This window comes from Lonchura striata, chromosome 6, assembly GCF_050655825.1.
Source record: "Lonchura striata isolate lonStrDom1 chromosome 6, ASM5065582v1, whole genome shotgun sequence".
NCBI lineage: Eukaryota > Metazoa > Chordata > Aves > Passeriformes > Estrildidae > Lonchura > Lonchura striata.
The window spans coordinates 12,841,695-12,859,396 of NC_140708.1; the positions used below are offsets into that span (position 1 = coordinate 12,841,695).

Sequence of the window (17,702 nt, forward strand, 5' to 3'; positions counted from 1 at the left end):
CTACTCCAAAAATAGCCAGACAACTGGGCAACACCAGGGCAGATGACAGTCATTCTTAACGAGTGGCTGATTAAGATCTAAATAGCCCAAGAGTATTACAGAACTCGAGCCATTCAAACAAAAAGACAAAAGAGACTCAGCATTTTTAAGGGACAAGTTACAGAGTGTCTGTCCCAAAAGTACCAACAAAAACACACTAAGCTATGTGAGAAGTTAAAAAGCAAAAAAAAAAAAACAAACCCAAACAACAAATTAACACATAGAAGTCGGTATATTCTTATCTGAAAAGGCACATACATTGATCACCCTACAAAATTATGAAGAAACACAGACCTATAAACAAGTGAATTAAGCAAAAAGGTCAAGTAAGGCTTCCTATTAATATGAAAAAAGGATAATTAAATTGAAGCAATTTATTTAATGCTCATAAATAAATTAGGAAATACAGTGCGTACAGTTATAGGAGTGGACATTCCCTCACCAAAGTAGATGCTTGGTAATGTCCAAGAGAGACTTGAAACAGCCTCAAACAACTGCCATGGAAAAGCAACATTAAGGCTAAAAGATTGGAGCAAATGCTCAGGAGTAAGGACACATGCAAGGGAGCTTGACTGAATAATACAGGAAATCCAGCACTTGGGCAGTTGGTGCTGTTGGCTTACCACTTGAAAAGAATTCTCATCCTCTGGCCAATACAACTCAGGGCACTCACTTCTCCTCCCAGTGTCTAAACCACAGAAGGAAAAAGCTACTCGTGTATGAAGGCAGAAAGCAATGAGCCATTTCCTACTGCAGACTCCTGAGTATTCTCGGAGGTATCACTCAAGAACAACATGTAGTTTTTCTCATTTGGGGCTTGACTTTTTTCTTGTTTTTTAGCTGAAATTAGACTGCAGCATCATTTTCTCTGAACAAGATTTCACCCAGCTAAATTGAGCATGATCAAAAGCCTACTCAGAGCATCATAAAACTCAACATGGGCTGCAAGCAATTAATAGTGTCTTCAGAGGAGACATATCCTGAGGCTCTGGGCATTCTGGGGGATCTGTCTGTTGTGGACAAACAACTGATTATGAAATGTCCCTGGGAGGAGCTAGAGCCACTGACTATATGTGTGCACACATTTGAAAGACTCTGTCTTAGCATTTTTTCACTCTTAACTTTCCCCATTACTGGCACCTACCTCCAAACCATCTTTAGAAGAATTTCTGTTCAGCTCAGGACGTGAGAAGGAAGCTGAGAAAAAGCAAACACTTGTTGCACTGTTCTGCACACCGTTCCCTCCAGGGAAGGCAGTTTACACGCAGCCCTTCACTCTTGTCACAGTGTGGTTGCTGCCATGCTGTCACCTGAGGAGCATTAACTACCACAGCACTGCTTTTCAACCCTGCTCTGTAACAACTGTGTGATGTGCAGCCAGCAATCCCCTCCTCACTTCTCTCCACCATTTATAGTGACACACTTACACACACACAGGCAGACATACAGATACTCACAGAGCAGAGACTGAGTAACACACCGACCTCACACACACACAAACCCGAAGAGATGCAGCACAGCATCTGGTAAAGCAGAGAAAAGAACTTGGTTTCTCAAAGATTTCTGGGTAGCTCAAAAGAAAACATCAATATCTGCAACCAGATACTTAAAATGGCTCTAAGAGTGAAATATCTGTTTGATGTAAGCCTCATAAATTAGAAGAAATGAGATGCACTTGTACATGAATCATAGCTGAATCCCACATTTCAATCTCCTAGCAGCTTTGAAACATCCCAGAAGAACACTAAAAATTCAAGTTCAGAATGCCCAGAATTAAGTGAAAATTAGCCAGAAACATCAGATAAGCTTTAAAAAATAGATTACCTGTACAACATTACGTTTGGAGAAATAAACTATTGATGACTGGATTTCGGACCACTGACAGAGGAAATGAAGTTGAAAAGACTTCTCTTAAAGCATAAGCAAAGAGGGAAGACAAGGAAGAGGTAACAGATCATATTGCAATTTAAACAGAAAAGTGACCAGATTTCAAGGGAGAAGGGGAAGGCCAAGGTGGAGAAGAAAACCTGAAAAGAAGAAATGAGAATGCATTAATAGTAATCACCAAGACACTCCATTTCAGTTACACAACTTTAGTTACCACCATGATTAGCTTAAATTCCTTCTTTTACTTCTAAAAAGAGCCTTTAGGGACATTTTGCAAATACAGTCAGCCACAAAAAGGCACATGCCATGCAGCCCTTGTGCTGCCGCTCTTCAGCCTTTAGCCCAAGCAGCCACCCAAAGCAAGGCAACCTCTCAGCAGGACACAAAGTCTGTTATTTTTTTTCAGCACGGACGCAACAAATTCACAGTTCATGACTTAAATGTCTGTTGCCTTTGTATCTCAAAGCACAAACACATAATCACAATGCCTGAGAAATAAAAAATACAGAGAAGCAAAAAGCTGAAGTATTGTAAGATCAGCTTAATAAAGGACCTAGGAAACAGCCACGACATTCCTATCAGAAATAACACCAGTGTGTCTTCACTGCACACAGACTCGTACTCAGGGTTGCAGTTCCAATGCATAAGTCATGAGATAATTTTAGTTTCTCACACACACATTCTCAAACAACTCGTGACTGCGTTTTTCTAAATAAAAAACCATCATCTGACTCGTGAGCTGAAGTTCACGCCTCGGGCTCAGCCTTCCTTGCAGTGCTCCCACTTCCAGTCCCTGGCTCCTGCTGCACCTTTGAGTGGCTGCACCCCACGGTGTGAGCTGCTTTGGACACAGCCACTGCAAGGATGATGCAGGTAGTCTGCACCAAAGATTAATGCACTATAAAGCCTGAGTGAGCAGGACAAACAGACCCACCCCCCCTTAGGAATCAGGATGGAATTATATGTTGTCAGAAAGATAAAAAGAGCTGCCTCCCAACAGGACATCAGACATCTGGTGACTAAAGCCAAAGAGAGCTCATAGAAAATTTTTGATTACCATTACAAATACTTTACTTACCCTGCTTTATTATCACACTCTCTGAAATGAATTTTCTCCAAGAATGTTTTCCTTTCTCAGATTATTATATTTTTAGAGCTTATTTCAACTGTATTCCTGGTGAACAGGTAGCAATTTTTTGTACGTTTGCTCTGTTTTTTCTCAAACAGAAAAACAGCAAGTCCAATAAATAAACATCTAAACTGTCTTCTTGAGAGCTATTCAAGTAACAACAGCTTCACAAATTAGATTGAAATGATGACAACCCAGAAAAACTCCAGTCTAAGAGTCCACAGGAATACTGATTCAAGGGCTTAGGAGGCTCTTACAAAAAAGAACCTCAATACCAGCAGACCATTTTTACTGCCTAGTTTTTCTTCCCATGTACCAGACACAAATTACATTGCTTACAACAGCTAGATACTAAATAAGAAAGAGTTCCTGAACTCTTTTTTGAAGCTGTAAGAAGTAATTTCCTTAAATCATTAACACACACCCAGCTCTATATCTTGGGCTTGAAAGTTGAAAAATCAAAACATATTTTAAAGGTATCATAATATTAAGCTGTGAAATTTTACTCAAAATTGCTATGTTTTCAACAAGTTTCTGCCACTGACTGAACATGACTATTTCTTTTACTATTTTTTAGAAGCACAAGGTATAAATTATTTTCCAGCCAGCATGGCAATGTATTAGCTTTTTCCATGCACCACTGCTGTGTAGGCTGCAGTCTCCAGGAGCAAAAAGTCAAACAGAGAGACAAGGAGAGTAGTTTCCATCTTCTTTCTAAACCCACTAGGGATGCACCTAACGAACAAAAATATTATCTATCAATCCAGCAATTGGTTCTGAGTACTAAAAGCTTCCAGATGCTTTTACCAACAGGTTGTTAATGTGAATATTGAACCACATTTTAATCATGTAATAATCAACCACTTCTTAGCTTTTAGCATGGCAATATGTATATGGCACTCTAAGAGCTGTTTATCTTACATTAAAAGGTTATTCCTATTCACAGATATTGAATTATTTTACCAGTGTAACAGGCAGTTTGCAGCTGATTTGGGAAGAGAACCTTCATCTCCTGAAGAACACTGACTTAAAAACTTCTGCTTTTCTTTTCATGGAGGTGTTCAGAGCAAGCAAACACTGCCCACACTGCTCCTCTGCAAGGGAAATTTCTTTGCGATATACTGTGAAATAAAAACACCAAACACCTGAAAGATGCACAGTGTTGCCTTTCAAATCCAGAAATCATTCTTAAGTTGTTCTCAGATGAATTTTCTCTGCATCACTTCTGTCCATCTGTCTCTCCCAGTATTGCATTAATAGCAAAACTCACCTCTGGGAAATTAATCACCTATTGAGCATCTCTGCAATGTGAATTTCAGCAGTCATGCTGATAAATTGCATTCTGTGTCCCAAAAATTGAGTTTAAATAGATAGATAGGCATCAGAGTAGAACACTGGCAGTCTCCATTTACCTGCAAATGCAGTGCAAAGCACATTGCAAGGTATCTGCTTGCTAGAAGCTCCTAAAAATCCAAAACCAATACATTAACTAATTCCAATTTTCACTGAAAGATTGTGACAAATTTGTGCTCTCAAGTAATTTAATTACAGCAATAAGTTTATATAACTACATTCCAGGGCTTGAAATGTCAGTTTTACTATAGTTACTGCCAAGCACAGTCACTGGATGTTAAGTCCCTTGACAATTCCCTTCATATTACAACTGTGTTTGTATTCTACCCCTCCCTGTCTGGCCAAGTGTAAGCAAATGACTGCTCTTCACAGAAAACACAGCACGGCTGGATCAGAACCAGAAAAGCCCAAAATCTTCCTACTCTTACTGGAATAACCCCAGTTCAAATCACTCTCGTGCAAGTGTAGTTAGAGCACAATGCCCACCTGCTGGCTCCTTTGCTACCTAGAGTTTCCTTAAACCATTCACCAGTGTGACCGTAAATACATTTTATATCTTCCTCTGAGCCAGTACAAATCCACGAGTTTAAGCTCTGGTGGCTGCAGGCACACACCCCCGAGCACAAAGGAGATAAAAGGCTCAAGCAAATGTGACTTTCTTTAAAAGTCTCCTTGCCTGTCACCTACCCTGCAGAATTAATGGCTGGGGCTGCTTTCTGAAGTGGCAGCAGTCTGGGAGAAGTGACTCCAGCAAACGAGGGATTTGCTGCCAGCTGCTGGCACAAGGGATGCTGCGGCTTTGTGCGTGTCTGGGATCAGAGGGAACCAACACCATCTCCTGTGGCCGAGGTTCAAATGGCCTGGGATGGTCTTTCTGTCCACTTATTTATTGCAAAACAGGGAGGAGTCATCTCTGCTTGAGTCAGCTGCTCCAGAAACAAAAGAAATAAACTTGTGATCGAAACACAACGGTTCTTTAATTTTTAAAGTACACAGTTGTGGGGTTTTGGGGGAATTTTACTTCAGAACATAAGAAACAGTATGCATTGGCAGTTTCTCATTTACAGAGAAAGTTAATAAAAAGCAGATGGAGGTCATAATACAGCAACTACAATATGTGCTGTAATTAATCTGGCACTCCAAACGATAAACACAATGTCAGCAAGAGACTCACTTTAAATCTCTAAGTCAATTACAGACTGCCTCAGGAACACATTACAGAAATTATTGACCATTTACAAAGTTGCACTGCGGTAAGAAATCCTTCAGCTCAACAGGTACTGTGTGGGTGAATTAAGAAGCTTAGCATTGAATATTTAAAGTGAATACTTGGGAGAGGTACTTTAACTAAAAAGACTCATTCCCTCAAAATATTCACAAGCCAAACATCATAAACACAAAACAGCAGAATTTTTCCATCTTTACATCACTGGCCAAAGAAAAAAATGGATAATTCACGTGCATGCACGCATTTCAAATGGCAAAATAGGCAAATAGTGTCACTCTTGGCAAGCTATAAAAAAAACTAGACTAGAAGAAAGTGAGGCATAGGAAGTTTGGGCCTCCAGACAGAAAGTCCTCTCAGAAAAACGGTGGCAGTGCTGTTCCATTTGAAATGCCGGAAAAATCAAAGAAAATCAGTGTTGTAACAAGTTCTACATCCACAGTTGGAAGAAAAAAAAGTTGAAATCCCTGTGTTACTTTTCTAGTAACTATTTCTCTAAAGAAAAAAAATAATTATAGTCCCTATCCAGCCATCTCCTACAAATATTTCATGTCCCACCAATTTGCATCAGGAAAATGCAGGGACAGCTGTGGACGACCAAAGTATGTCAACTGAAAATTGTCCCCACAGTTTAGCTGTCTAAATACTTGTGGGAGAATACATGTTTTCCATTAACTGTAGCAAAATCAAATTCTAGCTCATAGTATGGCAAAAAAACCCCTTAAAATTGGTAATTTCATCAATAATAAATTTATGTTATATTCATAAAGTTGCCTGCAACTGATTTTACTTGGGTAAATTTCAACCGGCATTAAAACAAAGGAGTTCTGTAAATACTTGTGTATTATACCAGGCATGAGAGTTATTTCAAAAATTACCAGCAAACACTAGACTTAAAAACCAGATAATTTCTTGAGAGAAACCACAAAATAGGACCCAGCTCTCCCCATACTCCACCATGGCAGTCTAACTTCTGAATGCCAATGCTGGGCACACATTTATGTCAATATTTTAGTTAGCAGCTATGGCCTTCCATACCTCACTCTCTGAATAACCTTTAGTCTGCCTATGAGAAAAAAAAAAAGCCAACAACTTGGGTCATTAAGGTGATTAAAGCACTGGCAACTGAAAGAAGTCAGCAAGATAAAAATTCATATTATCAGGAAGTAGAAAGCACCACCTCTCCCCACGGCTCTCACTCACATCTTTTCCCTGCCAGCAGATGAGAACAGAACAGCAAAGGGCATCACTTGCAGACACAGGTTTAGAAATTGCAGTTTAGGCACTCAGATCTAAGTTAGCAGATGTTCATTTTCAGCTGATGCGGGAAATGAGTTGAGGTTAAAGCTTTAGCTGTAAAAATAACAGAAGATGGAGCAGAAAATATTCAAAAAATATCTGTGTCTATGTATGTTAGGAAGAAAAAAAGAGTCTCTTCTTGATAATTTCTTCATTTGGGCTGATATGCTGCTTACACTGCTAAGAAGCAATTTTCAAGATAATGAGTCAGCTGATTAAAAGCATAACCCATTTTGTAGTAGCTTTCTTATCTTCATCTGGCATTCCACCAGTAATTCATGCTATAAATGAACTTCTCTATAGTAGTTTCTTTTGTTTCTTTTTTTTTCCCAACCTCATCACTCTGGAACTTCCATCTTATGGAATTCAAAATCTGCTCCCCTTCCCAAATGCACCTGTGAACACTGTCATGGCATTCCTACAGAGATTCCTTCTTGCAGCATCCTTCAGTAAGCAAATCCACAATAAGAAAATAAAAAATTATGCACCCAAATAGCCACTTTCAGTATTTCTTCCCCTCACAGAAAGCACACATTCAATCTGACGATTCAGATTTCTTTGATGTGACCAGATGTGTGTGTATGAGCAAAGTCAGTCCCCTTTGTAACCCTGCACATGACAGAGGCAGGAGAGCTGAGCATGAGCTTTACTGCTCACTGCACTCTGGGCAGTAGGAACAGCAGAGGGAATTAGACACAGGAATTTACACACCTATAGCTACAAATTTACTGCTGGAAATCTCAGTGGGAGCTGTTTGGCATTAGAGGATTTTAAGCCAATTGCACAAAAAAGCTTGCACTTTCCTGAAGCCCAGTATTTTCACAGCTTGCTTTGTTGGCTACTACTCTCCTCCAGCACTGCACAACCAAGTTTACATTATTCGACATTGCACTGAACACAAATCCAATCAGCTGGATGAAAGCTGCACTCAAAATTAATCCTTTTTATTGCTATCTTGGTTTACTTGCACACATTCTAACACTGTTTTGTTATTTTCTTTTTTTTAGTAGAAATTGCCAATAGCCTCAGCTCCCATGGACTAGAAATTAATATTTTGTGTTCCTGGTATTTTAAGTCATCCATATGCTTTGATGCAAGACAAGACATCTAGTAAATCTTTAACAAATTTAAATTGCAGCCATCAGAACTGCAACTTTATGAAAGCTGCACAAAGACATCAAAAGGGAATAGTGACATGTTAGACATTGAATCACTGGTCTAGGACAGTAATTAAAGTACACATCAATACAGCAGCATTTACCAGCTTTTCCCTAGGATATGCATTAAGTAAGAGCCTCAGAATTGTCTCTGATCTAATTTCCAAGACAAGGATTTTTACTGGAAATCCATGCCAGACACCTATGAACACAAGGCTGTAATTCTCCCCTCCACCTTTTGGAATAAGCATTTTCACCACCTTCCTCCTTTGCACCTCCCATCTGTTTTCCCATGTACACCATCTTTGTCACTAACTCATTATTCTATTCCTTCAAAACCCTCATTTCTTTAGGACTCCCACTCTAACCTCACATTTCCTGCCATCCCACCTACCTCTTTCCAACTGGCTTCAGTCTCCTCATCAGCCTCTCATTTCCTCTCTGTGTCTCTCCCCATTCCACTTCATTCCCAACTTTGTCCTTTCCCACAGCTTTGTTCCCATTAACAAGAGCTCATTTGCCTTTCCCTTTCACAGGAGTTAATACAGGGAGAACATGTTGCCAACAGCCCTCTGAGACTGGCCATGGTTGGTGAGCATTGCCAGATGGTTTTGGGCTCCCCAGCTGAATGAAACCAATTCCAAAGCCAAAAGCTACCAGGGTGTTTAACAAGCATTTACCCTAAAAACACATATTTTTTTTAAACATTAAAAATATGGACCAAGAAAGTCACCAGAACACCAGCTATGCCTGGGATTTTGTTCTCTTTAGATCTGACTTCCTTTACAGACAAAATAATCTTGCCAAGTAAGCAAGGAATTAAATGACCAGCACAGTTTTATGCAAGGCTAATTCTGTACAGATGAAAAGTTTAAAATTCTAAAAACTGTATTACAGCTGTTTTTCAGATATTCCCTCCTACTGCTACTTCAAAAAAATCATACGATTCAAATTACAGTTTCCAGAGGAAGTCATTAAAGAGACTAGAATTTCTATCAATGATGGTTTTGTAAGTTTGCACTTTGCCTTTGGCATGGACTCTGTCTATATTTAGAATGCACAGTATAAAGAATGCTTGAAATCAAAGCACACAAAAATATCAGAATTTTACTAGTAATACATCTAATTTGCAGGGAAAGGATGATACTCATGCAGCCTGTAATTTCAGAAGGTTTATAGGATTTGATCAGGGTTGGAGCAGGGAATGCAGTGGCATTCCTGCAAATGCTCCCATCCCCAGGAAAGGCCCTTTGGGAAATTACAGAAACACTGTTTCAAGAAACTGGAAAGACTATAATTCTTTTGCTCAGCAACTGAATATCACACATTAGTTATAACTGCTTCGAAGTACAAAAATGTAGTGTTCTCACCAGTAATATTTAAGGGCATATGATCTTTTTCCCTTCAAACTGTGACAAGACTATTAAGTAGATTTCTGTCATGTGTCTTTGTTTCTCTATGCTTCTAAGAGCTGGAGGGTTCTGGCCTCTTCCACTCAAGCCATTTTTTGTTCCAAATCAAAACAAGAATTCAAATCCTGTTTACTAACCTGACCTATCATTGCCACTCACTGAACAATGCTTAATTGTGCTTAACGCACAGTTAGTCTGTTGAAATGAGCACTCTCAGTTATTCATTTAAGTGTCAGATATTTTCATACAGTAATGCATTATTTTGGTAGCAAGAACTTCTTAGCATCCCTTTATGCCTTCTCAACCATTAGGATTGAAACAAATGGTAGCAGGAGTATGTCATACTTAAAAATTGAAACATGACGCATGCTCTTTTTTAACACTTCTCCAACCAAACCCAAGAAAAAGTACATGGTGACAAAAGAAGAAAAATGTACTATGGACACTTAACACCAGGAGTTCATCTTCTCTCATGAAAAATACTCAAGAGGATGAACAATCCCTTCTCTAAAGGAAAAAGTAGTAGAGTAATACAAATAGCACTGGTTTTCTACAACAAGGTCAAGCACAAAAATAAGTTTAATGCTATTCTAAAGAACAGAAAAAATTTGTAATTTCCAAGATCATGTCCCAGATCTGACTGAAATTTTATTTTATGAAGCAATTGTATAGATAAGAAACCATGTTACTCCCCCCTCCCCAAACACTGCCAGCATTCTCAAGAAAAATTGCAGAGCACCCTTTATCTCCTGGCATAAGCAACTTTTGATTCAATTGCAGATCATACGTGCAATTCATCTACTTCGAAGATATGAGCAGAATTTTTTTTTAAGAGATCTACTTATATACACAGTCCTTAGCTGGACAATTGCATAACAGGGAGACTCTTTTTTCTTGTTTTTACTGAGGTCAAATAAGAGCTGCAAAGGAATTTTGCTGCACACAGAGAGAGCTGACACAGAATACCCAAACCAATGGTTCTGTTGTCATGGGCACCAACAAGGAAAAAGCATTTAAAGGCCAAGATTTTTGAGAAAACCTTTACTGAACTGGTATAAGGTCAAACCCACAACTTTACACCTTGGGAACAAAAATTAAGCAGCTTTAGGAAAAATTCTGCTGACAAAAGAGCACCGGCCCCCATATCCCAGTGGCCCTGAATGCCCCCTGGATCAGTGGGACGAGCACCAGGGCATGCCAGGCTGCAGGGCTGGGCTGCCTAGCAGGGAGCTATGGAGGCAGAGGACAGGCTGGAAGCACGCAGCAAGGCAGGAGAGAGAGGGAAGACCACAATTGTGCTGTTTGCCAGCTCTGAAAACAATCATGTCTCCCCTGATTTTGTTTCTAGCAGAAGTAGTTACCTGTCTTGCTTTAGCAAGTGCTTGGAAAAAGCACAAGTGAGTGCAACTTTATCATTATTCACAGCATGTGGAATAAGGCTGTCATTGCACTAATGACTGGGTGATCAAAACTCATTGTGCCTATATATTACATGAAGGTGTCTCAAACTGGTGCACTGGGATCCCCTTTCCATTTGCAGCTGGGAAAGACTCATGAAGTGAACTCCAAAGCCCATCTTGCAGCACCTTGCTGTTGCCTACTGTGTAACTAGGTGAGAAGCTCCTCTCCTGAGGGAGCAGGTGCCCACAGCAGCCAGCAAACCACCACCTCCTTCACCTCACTGCATCAGGGATGGACAGGGAACTATTTCCTTGACTTTAAGGGTGGGGATGAGTGAGGGAAGGCACCGGAGCAGCAGCAGGCTCTGAGTGGCTGGCAGAGCTCCAGCTGGGATAAAGTACATCACTTTCTCTGTGAGAATGACTTGGAGCAAGTTGAGCCAACACTTCTATTGATGTGCACACTGAAATAAGTGCTGAGACTAAACAAATTAAACTTTAATAGTAGACCAATACAGAAATTACCTCTGAAAGTGCTAAAGCATGCAGGCACCGCAGAGTTTTAGATGCTCTCTTCTCTCCATCGCTCTACATGCCTTCATCCCTAGCTAAAAAAACAGGAACAGGAAGAGCCATCCCTCCATACATGTTTGGTTCCTAGCAAGAGTTAAGGTACAGCCTTTTTTGGCACGATTTTCAGAAGTATCTTAGTGGATGAGAAGCTCAAGTTTGTCAGAAAAGCTCCACGTATCACTGCAGGTTTCCAATGCCTGATTAATTTTCCTACCCCCCCTTTTTTTAATTAGAGCTTAAGGCTCTAAACCAATTAAGTGGCTATTCATAGCACTGAATTTAAGGTAGGAAAATTAGTTGATTATATCCTACATTCTCTTGATCAGGTTTGGTTTTGGGTTTTTATTGTAACTAGAAACAGCACACAAAGATATGAAAGTAGGTCAAGAGCAGGAGTTGACCCAGCCTATGAAAAAACACTGAGAGTCCTTGGTTCATGAACAGCACTTGGTGGTCCTGGGATGCTGTGTGACCTCCCCAGGTGGGGCTGATTCAGCTTTTAAGACATTAGTGCAAAGTAAAACTCAGTGCCTTGTTGCATTTAAAGAAACACAAAACAGCAATTCCTTCTACAGTAATTTACAGTAAAGAGTGTTTTCCTTTAAGATTGATAAATCAGCAACACACATAAGTAGTGCAGACACACAAGCAATCCCAGAAGTTCTGTTTCCTATTATTAAAAACATTTTAATGCACTTTTAGAGGTTATATATGGCTACAAATGAAAAGACTGCTATTTTAGAAGTCAATGAAATTATAGGAGGGCTTTTAATCCTATTAACATGAGTACTTTTACCCCACAATTTACATGGGCATAGTCTAGAAAAGTAGCAGGATTCACTTCTATATTGAAAAAATGAAGAACAAATCAACTGTAACTAAGAAAAGTAGCTTCTATAAGAAAATGCTTTCATGCAACTTAAACCATATCTGAAATCCACAACCTTTAATTTCTTCATTTTTTTTTCACAATTTTTATTGCGAAAATTCACTTTTTAACAAAATTAAAACCAGGCATAAGATATATATACAACATGAAAAAGGAAAACAATTAACTAATGCCTCTTCGGCCCCAAAGAAGGAAGTCATTTAAGGAAATCACTAAAAATCTGTGTTATAGCTGCCACTATATTAAGAAGGAGTAATGTGTATATAGAGCCATGAAGAAAAGGAAAATACCAAAGACCTAAAAAAACAAGGTGATCCTAACAGTCATTATTCTATGTAACATCACAGGATCTTTAAGGCTGAAAAAGACTTCCAAGATCAAGTCCAGCCTTTGACTGAACACCACCTTGTCAATTAAGCCATGGCAGTGAGTGCTATGACTGGAGTTTTTTTCAACATTTCCAAGGATGGCAACTCCACCACTTCCCTGTTCCAATTTCCCAATTCTTCACTACTCCTTCAGTGAAGATATGCACACAATCACACAGAGCACAGCATTATATACTTAGGAGTTACATAATAAGCAAATGGCCTAAACTATTAGGCATTTTCTAGTTGCTTTTATGTTTATTTGACAGAATGAGGACTTGGCTAACTTTTTGGGGAAATTTCAGGTCGTAACTATACTTCACAGACGTGCCAGCATCTGAAGAACACCAAGATGCCTGATATTTAGAAAAAGATTAGGTATGTAATGTAAAACTAGTGGCCTAGACTAAAATCCATTCAGTATTTCAGCAATCCCAGTTATAACTGAAAGCAGAGAAATCTATTAATTCCACCAAACTCTACATTTACTACAAAATATCATCAATACAATGAGACTCTCCTGAAGCAAAGGCCCAAACTCCCTTGATACCATACAAGTACTTTTCCCTCTATTCAAAGTTTCTCAACATCTGCCTCACTGAGCCCTTTGGTTGCTTAGGGGCGTTTTGGTTTGGTGGAGGTTTTAGGGTTGTGATTTTTGGTTGGCTGGGTGTTTCCTGGGGGGAAGGAAACTCTAGAGACTTCCAGACATGCTACGAGAGGTTACAGTGATGTTTAAAGTTCACCAGACTCCTCGATAACTCTGCTGTGGAGGGTTACTAGCTCTCCCATTATCATATTTAATAATAAAATACTGGGTTTGGACAGAAGCATTGACAAAGTCCTACTCGCACCCACTAATCTGAGGTGGGTTTTTTGCAGTGTGGAATTTCTGCATGGCAGACTCTCCTTTGTACAAAAGTGGGATTCAGCTCAGCTGCAGCACAAAGAGCAATACTACATAACTTATGATGCACTTGTGTTTCAAGCAGTGATGTAATGCCTCCCTGGAACACGTGTGTAAATGATGAAGTGCTCGCAATGGGATGCTGAACTGGCAGGCACAACTCTGAACTACTCATAGATTAAATGAACAAAATTCTGGGATATTTTACTGCTAGAATTTTAGCTTTCAAAGCAGTTCACACTCCTTTCAAAAAAGACTGTATTGACAAACTGATTTGAGAAAATTAGGTATTTTTGTAAAGAAAAATAAATTATCTAAAAAGCCTAAAATCAGATTTATCACCAAGTCTGTAGCAAAAGAAGAAATAACCTGGCATTTGATTTGCACACTTACCTAAGGGCTGCACAGCCTGACACTGCAGTTCTTTGTTCTCTCCCTCCCTGTTTCATCTGAAAATATAAACTTCAGCTTCTATCACAGTACTGGGAAACAACTGGAAGTTGATTTAAAGGTCTGAAAGGACAAACATTTTAGCTTACTCTAGATATCTAAGGGAGTTAACTCACAAGTTTGGCCTTGAGTTCGCCAAGCAGTGACATTTGTTTTAACAAAAGAGGAGGCTCCACCTTTTATCTCAATGCCTCCTGAAACAGGAGGAATGCTCCCCTTGTACCTAAACAACATTCCAATAAATGAGAGTGAGGTTTTACTAATTTGGTTGAAAGTCTCTCTGGTTATTTGTCTCAAGCATGGTATTAGATTTTAATTTCATTGTGCATGTTATCTTCGCAGCTCAGGATGCAAAGAGGGAAACAGTTGTACTTGGCTTGCAAGATAATTTGCAAAAGGCAAAGTTTAATGAGAAATAATGAAACCAAATTGCCAGGCAATGAATGCCAACAGTGCCCAATGCCAGTTATTGCTGCCTTCCTTCCAGTGCCTTCAGTACCACTATGTTTCTACTATTCTCCATGGATATGAATTTAACATGCTCTGTACTTGTGTTGGAGATATGCTAATGGCAAACAGCATGTAGGAAATGCTTGGATAACAGAAGTTAGTTTAACTTGTTTGAAGTTATTAAAAAAGATAAAAGAATTGGTAAAAAGTAAAATCAAATGAAAAAAGTACAAACAGAACATGGACTAAATTTTTATTGACAAACTTTAAAGTGCATCAGTGGTAAGAGAGGAAAAACAGAAAAAAATCAAAACAAAAAGTCACAAAGCCAGAAACAGCAAATAAGAGAAGAGGTAAAATAAAGTAACAGCAGCTCAAGGGATAAAGAAAAGAAATTGGTAGTTTCAAGGTATGATACAGATAAAAAAGAGCTGGAGACTAAAGAAAATGGAAGAGGAATGAAAATATGGGAGTAAGAGGAAGAAAAAAGAGCAAGAGAAGTCCTTTTTAAAAGTGAATGTTGGAAGAGACCTCAGAGTTCTACCTGCTCTTCAAGTTCAATTTATCATGCATTTCCCCTTACTATCTTTTTTAACTTCCCAAAATTGCCCTGCTCCAACTCTCTGACCATCTTCCTGCTTAGAGCCTCTAAGTTTCCAAGAGCTGCAGGGATTCTTATGGTGGCTGTTCCCCAAAAGCTATTTCAAGCTGCATTCTGAGCACACACATCCCACAACCTCTTTAAGGCTGTTGGAATGCAAAGGGACACAGGGGTATGGGGAAGGGAGAACCTAGAAGTAAAAAGGAGTAAGGAATATAGGGGAAATCTGAACTCCCATATATCCCTTTCCTAAAGAACACCTTCAATGCCCACACACAAGCACTGCTGCTGGTTAACATGACATTCACCTGCTTCCAAGGCATTAAGCATTCCAGCTCCATACAAACAGATGGGGAAACAGATGAGCACGTATAGTTAGGGTTCAGACACCTAACAAATGAACAAGAATACTCCCCCTCCAAAAGTAAAAATTGTCCATGGCTAGATTTTAGGAAGAGCCATCCTGGTCCGCTACACAAGCACCAATGACAGCACAACAGAAAGGGCTGGACAAAAAGAACAAGACATGTCAGTATTTCAGAAAGGGAGAGGGAAAATCCCATTATCTTATGCCTGCTTGGAAAATTTTTGTGGAACTACAGCATCTGACCATTTAGGATTTGGCAACCTACTCACACTTTCAAACCACTGAATAAATCTTTAAAAGACAATTAACAGCATTCCAAAGGAACAGTAACTACAACAAAGTGAAAAAGCATGTTGAGAGCCAAAGTTACTGTCTCTCAATTTGGTCTTTAATTCACCAGACTAGAGAAGATCCCAGACCTCCAGAACATGAGGCTTTGATACACCTTGAGCTCTACAGCACCAGTGCAAAGCTCTACAGCAACTGTGCCAGTGCCAATTCTTTCATTACTGATGGGATCAGTCATGAAGTCCTGTAAACTGTTCACTTCCACCCCTAAATCCTTAATGTTATGGGATCTCTTTGGCAACCTGAACAAATGGCTTGCTTTAAGATGCTGTGGAAGATTTATATGTTTGTATGTTTTCTAAACATTTATTTCATTTCAAAATACTTTAACCCTCCTCATCATTAGAGTAAGGCTACAGCATCTGGTGTTCATTAAAACAAAGAAATTCCTGTTTTGCCCTTATGAAACTGTTGAGAGTTGATAATACTTTTTTTTAAATTTAGTTTTGTGATGAGGTGTTTTAGAACACACATATTAAATAATGAATTTGAATTAGCAAATTTAAAAAATCTGCTTATGCTAAATTCAAACACTAGTCTTTTGCAATTCAAAAAACCCAACAGAAAATATTTATCAAGTGTAAGAATAAATTCCTATTATGATACTTAAAATACAGAATTTTGGACTCGTCAATTTAAAAGTTGTAATCCATGTAATAGAAAAGAAATTATACAGAGGTTCACAAGTCATCTACTCTTGGTGCTTCAGCTTTACTACCGGACATTTTTTTCTAAAAGATCAAGAAAATATTCTGGATCTTGTACAGAACTTATTCTTCATATTCTTGCTGAATCTTAGTATGCTCACCTTGGCTGCAAATTTCCATATGTTTGTGTCTCAATTCAAAACAAAACATGGTCTGTCCTCGTTGATTCAGTATCAGTAGTGTCTAATTAAAACTTGTCAACAGCAGTGAGAAGAACGACACCATTAGGCCCCCAATGCTTCATGACAGACTGACCAATACAGAAAGAAAAGCAATGTTTTCCTAATGACTGTTTTCCCCCTATACTGGGAGGAAAGCTGTGAACGACCTAAAGCCACAACAACAGGATTTGAAGCTGCTGCAACTGCAGGCAGATTATATTGCAAAATTATACAAAAAATCTGGGATGTGTTGGTGCTGACTGGGTGCAGCATAGGGCTGGGGTAAAGCACTGTCCATCCCTTGCTGCTGCTCTCATCAGTGACTCAGGCACTCAGCTCCAGCCAAGGGGGCAGGCAGAGATAGCTTGTTCTGAGCTCAAGTCCCTGGAGAGCCAGCCAGTTATTTGTTGCAGGCTCTCCTCTCAATCACAAAATGTCATTAAGTGAAGCTTAAGAGTATCTTAAACACTTGGAATATTTACCCCTATATAAACAGCTGCTGTAGCTGCAAATGAGAAGTTACAGAATTGCAAACAATTGGCATTAAGTGTAAACAGAACATATAAAATACACCTTATTTCACAAGAAATAGGAACCTCAGGGTTAAGGGGTTCTTTGTACACATGCTGTAATTTACTGTCTGAGGTGTATATACACACAGCCCAGCTCACCAGAGTTGGGCAGAGAGTACAAGCCTTAACTCTAGAGCCACCCTGAAATCCACAGGCATTTGAAACACTTTTTTTAATAGTTCAGCATGTTGCTAAAATGTCTCGTTTACAGCCCATCACTATCTCACTATCTAAAGTTTCTTTTGGCACAAGGACTTTCCAGGATAATCATTCCCACTGCAGATACATTAAGTATGCCCAGCTGTAATATGTGTTCCCTTTCCTCAGTTTTATCAGCTCGTAACTCTAAGCTGTTTTATTTCCCATGGTACTCAAATTCATTTCGTGTATTGATAGGGCTTCACCACA

At 39.2% G+C, this 17,702-nt stretch overlaps 1 protein-coding gene across 5 annotated transcripts in view; it reads right to left on the reverse strand.

Moving 5' to 3' along the window:
* Positions 1-17,702, reverse strand: part of BICC1 (BicC family RNA binding protein 1) — an 89,180-nt gene that overhangs the window by 25,522 nt on the left and 45,956 nt on the right. Inside the window, exon 1 of one of the 5 annotated variants that reach the window (XM_021548519.4) lies at positions 1,864-2,028. The exons of the other annotated variants lie outside the window; for them this stretch is intronic. The gene's annotated coding sequence lies outside the window, so the exon portion shown is untranslated. Of the gene's footprint in view, positions 1-1,863; positions 2,029-17,702 lie in introns of those variants that run through there. 5 annotated transcript variants of the gene reach the window in all.